This window comes from Fulmarus glacialis, unplaced genomic scaffold (assembly GCF_000690835.1).
Source record: "Fulmarus glacialis isolate BGI_N327 unplaced genomic scaffold, ASM69083v1 scaffold64, whole genome shotgun sequence".
NCBI lineage: Eukaryota > Metazoa > Chordata > Aves > Procellariiformes > Procellariidae > Fulmarus > Fulmarus glacialis.
In genome coordinates, this window is record NW_009207159.1 from 1 (window position 1) to 4736 (window position 4736).

Genomic DNA, 4736 nt, shown 5'->3' on the forward strand with positions numbered 1-4736 from the left:
GGGGGTCTGTTGGTGGGAGCACGTTTGGGCTTGGAGAAGAGGCTGCCAGAGCAGCCCCCGGTGCTGAGCTCTCCTGAGTCACCTCTTTACCCTTCCATCCTTGAAGGCCTTCTCGCAGGAGCTCCTGAGATCTCCCGGTGCTGCTCCCCACTGCCCGCGGTGCGGGCCCTGCTTGCATAACCCTTATGGGGTGTACGGGTGGCACCGCAGGTGGGCGAGTGCCGGCCATGCTGCTGTAGCAAGGTGCAGGACCTCCACTAACTCGGGTAACGGGCTTTTAGATGAGCGAGCGTGCGGAGACCTGTGCTCCTGGCTCGGTGCGGACCTGCTGGGCTCGGTAACGTGCCGCTGAAGTCCTGGGCCTGCCAGCGAGGCGGATTTGTGCTCCGAGCGCTGCACGGATCCACGCAGCTGCGGCTGGAGGTCCCGCTGTGGTGAACGTTGTGTTCCCCCCCGGGGCTGCAGCCGCCTGCTTCCACACTGGAAGCAAAGGCAAAGCAGTTGTAGTGAACGCCAATGTCCTCCTCTTCTGGGGGAACGTCTCTCTTGCCTGCTCCAGCCAGTGGTGAGATTAGGGGAGCGTCTGACCCTCGCGGAGGGGCTGCTGTCAGGTGGTTGTGTTTGAGGCATCCCTCCTTGCCCAGGCTCAAGGCTGCTGCTGGGGAGCAGGGGGCTGGAGGCTCTCCCTGTGCCCTGGCCCTGTTCGTCCGGGCTGTGGACATAGCCTGGAGGAAGGAGCAGAGGAATGCGGAGCTGGGATCTGCCTCTTCCAGTGGTGGCTCAGCACAGCTCAAACTCGGGGATTGTTTTTACCTTTTCATTACCGTCATCTTTCTCAAAGCTGGGGAGCTAACAGTGCGAGGCTGCAGCCGGCTGATCTCAGAGGGGAGAGTAAACTACTAACTCTGAAGTATCCCCTGAGGCCAAAATAAGCATCGTAAAAAAGAAATGCGATGTATGCGTACGGGGGAATTGATCCAGCATCCTCAGAGGCAAAGTTTGCTTGTGTCTCAGGGGGTATGGGATGTTGTATCACCTTGAATTTGCTGCCGTACACACAGGCTTGTTGCACAGCATGAGGAGCTACAGTCAGACTCGGCGGCTGCTGCAGCCTTTCCTGGCTGGGCGATGATATTAAAGGTGCCCAGGGCGACACACAACACTTGAGGCTGGTAACATCAGCAGCCAGTGAGATCTTGGGGAGCATGCGATGCAGCTGAGGTGAAGGAACAAAATCCTTTGGGCCACTGTCTTCCTTGCCTGGCTAGTTACTGCGAATAGTGCTCGTTAATAGCGGAGGCGTTGGCAGAAGGATAAAAGGACGAGGAAGAGAGAATTGCCCTCCTGAGATAAGATGTTGAGTGCCCCGGCTCAGATGCCTCTGAAGCAGGATTGCAATTAAACCATTAAAACGCCTTTCTGTTTCAATGCAAGTTGAAGTGACTCTTGTGCCCCCGGAGCTCTCAGCGTGGCCAGAGGCCAGCAAAGAAGATGGTTGAGAGAGATGATTTACCAGCATCGAGGTAGGGGGAAATCGTGGTGTGCTGCTGAAGCAGCTCCCTCCCTGGGTTTTTAGGCTCCTTGAACTTTGCCGATACAGTTTGCATACGGCGTTTGGAGATGGGGAGGGTGGGAATGTGGCCAAGCTTAGTGCAGGCTCCGTCTCCTCTGTGTGACCTGCCGCTGAATAGCTTTTCAAAGAGGAGCCTTAATTTGTGCTGGTGCTCGGGGAAAGCACCAGTGTGCAGCGGAAGAGCCGGCGTGAGCCCGCCAGCGTCCCGTGCCCAGCTCGGACCTGGGGGAGCATCTCGGACGTAGCTGGAGGCACGTCGGCCCCGTGGGTGCTGTGAAGAAGTCGGTGTCCTCCTTGCCGTTGGCAGGCTGTGTCGGGGGCACCCGGAGCAAGCCTGAGCTGCGCAGCCAGCCTGGGGGATCGCTGACGTCTTTGTTTCCTCTCTTGTCGGTGGCTTGTTTAAGGTGAAAAAGTGAAACAGCAGGAGGTAAGAGATTAAGAGATTAAGTACGATCAACTCTGGATTTAAGTAGGAGCCGATGCAGTCGAGGTGAACGGAGCTGTAGCCATTCTGCAGAAATGGGTCGGTTTTCCCCCAAGAGCTGGGGTTGCCTGGCTCTGCCGAAGCTCCTTTTTCACTGGAGTTTATGGGAAATTGGGCTGTCAGCAAAATAACACCAGCTTTGGTCAGAATGAGGCGGTTCTTTGGCGTGGAGTGGTTTAAAGGCAGAGGTGAGCGATGCTGAGCTTTCTACTTTCTCCAGTGTGTGCCTTGATGTTGCTGGGGGCGGTTTGGAAACACTGAGGCTTGTGTCTTGCCCTGGTTAAGTGAATACGGGTGTGGGGACGAAGGGAGAGCTCAAGGGCGCCGGTTGTGCTCTTCCAGATCCCTGTGTGCCATCACCACTGCGTCTGGGCACCTGCTCTTCTGCCTCCCTGGGGACCGTAGGTGCCCTTCACAGCAGTTGCTTTCTGAATCCACGTCAGCCGGTCGGCAGAGCCTTAAACTCCCGGCCGAGCCGAGCTGTGGGTGCCCTTGAGCCGGCAGGACACATCGCCGTGCTTAGAGATGGGTGGGAATGCAGGGGGGCTTGGCAAGTGCTGTCACTTCACCCGATCCCCGTTGCGTCCTTGTCCTGTGGAGATCGCCGTCCGGTGGGCTCCTTCCCACCGGGATGCCGGCAGACAGACAGACGGACACTCTGCAGACAGATCTGCTTACTCATGCAGCACGCCTGGAGTGTGAAATGGGCTAAAGCCTCGAGTTTGCTTTTGGGGAGGTGAGCTACACGGTACCCCCATGCCCCAAGAAGCCGGCGAGCCCGTGGCGGGTGTGTTTGGGTTGGTGCTGTGCCCCTGCGGATGCCGGCGCCGGAGGAGTCCCGCTGAGGCTGTGCGGCGGGGAATGCTAATGCACAGCGCTGCAGCTTTGCAGTGGTAGCGGGTCGGAGCCGCGCGCGGGCTGGCACGGGGGTGGCCGGAGATGGGAGCCAGGGGAAGGCTGGGGAGAGGGGGACGGAGCCCGTGGGGAGCTGCTGTCCCCTGGGGAGGGCTGGACGCCTTCTCCGGAGCATCGTTTCTGCTGCTGCTTTTTGCTGTTGCCTGCAGAGCCGCTCTCCAGCTGCCTGAGCAGTGTCTGACCTTGCTGCAGTCTGCTGCTTCCCTGCCCCGCACACAGCCCCTTCCCAGAGCCGGGTTTTCTGCCCCATTTTTTCTCCGTCCCGAGTCATTTCGGGTCCCTGCAGCTCTGCCAGGCCGGATGCTAATAAACCACCTTCCCCTTCAGTCTGTCAGGGGGATGAGACTGTCCTTGTTTGTACTGACAAAGCTCCTAGAGTCGTTTGTTTTTCCTCTTTCTTTAATTTCATCCCTTAGACTGGCTGCTCATAAATTCTCCTCTGCCTTTGTGTGCTTGTCCAGGGCAGTGGCCACCACCTCCTCTCCTGGTTGTTTAGCCAGATGCCGTACACTCGACTGTCTTTGCTTCCTTGCTCAAATCCTCTGTTCTTTTGCTTTCTCATTCTCCTCTCCCTGCAATTTTTCCTTCTCATAACAATGTGCCTGGGCTGGGATGAGTTGAAAGGCTCATCCTACTCTGTATGGACCACCTGGGATGGGTCTGGCCTTCCTTGGAGTGTGGGAAAACCCTAATAAGTGAACTTGTTGCTGTGGTTAGATGGTCAAAGGCTGAGCTGGTCATACCCTGACCCATGGTGAGAGCAAACCACGAGGGTATTTTGAACGGAGATGATTTACTGGGGGCTGGGAGCAGACAGAATCGTAATTATTTCTGTTATAAGTCGCTCTTGGGTCTTTCTCATCACTTTGGCTTTTTGGAGGGTCTCATTGCTGTCCAGAGGGGAGGCTTGTCCTTGTGACCCAGCACTACTGCAAGGCCAGAAGATGCTTAATTAAGTTATTGAACTGGAGAGCAGGAAGAAAGGAGATTTTCGGGGTCTGATGGACACAAGCCATCTTCAAAACGATGTGCCAGGGTGTGTGGCTTTTGCTTCTCCATTCTCCTCCTCCTGCAGTCCCGAGAGGTAGGCTGGGTTTTCACTCTGATGTCTGGCCCTTGGAGACAGGAGAGGGGTTGGATATTCATCCTCCCCAGTCTTCAGAAGCATCTCTTATCATCTTTTGCTGGTGTGGGTGTCGGGGGCCACCCATCCGAGCAGCGCTGGTTCTCCTGCGAGCCCCGCTGTGCTTGGTGGGAGCCTCCTTCCCCCGTGAGCAGCCAGGTCTGGAGCACGGGAAATCTGCTGGCGGCAGAAGCGCCGTGTTTTCTTTAGGCCTTTCCCAAAATGCGAGATTCTCTTCTACTAGGGACCAGCCTACCACAATACTTTCTTTGGGACCTGAACAGTTTTCACCCTGCTTTCCAGCCCATGCAAATGTTGGAGCCTGTTCCTGTGCTCCCTGCTAGAGTTGAGGCTGGGATTTTTTGCTCTGAAAACCAGCTCTTCAAGGCCAGGTTGGAGCTGATCCTTTTGCATAACCCGCTGGTTGATGCAAGGCTTTGCAGGTGAGGATCCTGTCCATGTTGTTCCTCCGAGGACTTGGCGAGGGCCTCGTCCCGGGTGTTTGAGCAGGGGGAGGTGTGGGACTTGCCTGCTCAGAGCAGCGCTCAGCTGAAGAGATTTGCTTGAGCCTGGCTGTGTCTTTTATCATCAGGAGTTTCCTGCGGGCGACCTTCGCGTTTGCAGAGGGCTTGTTGCGTTTC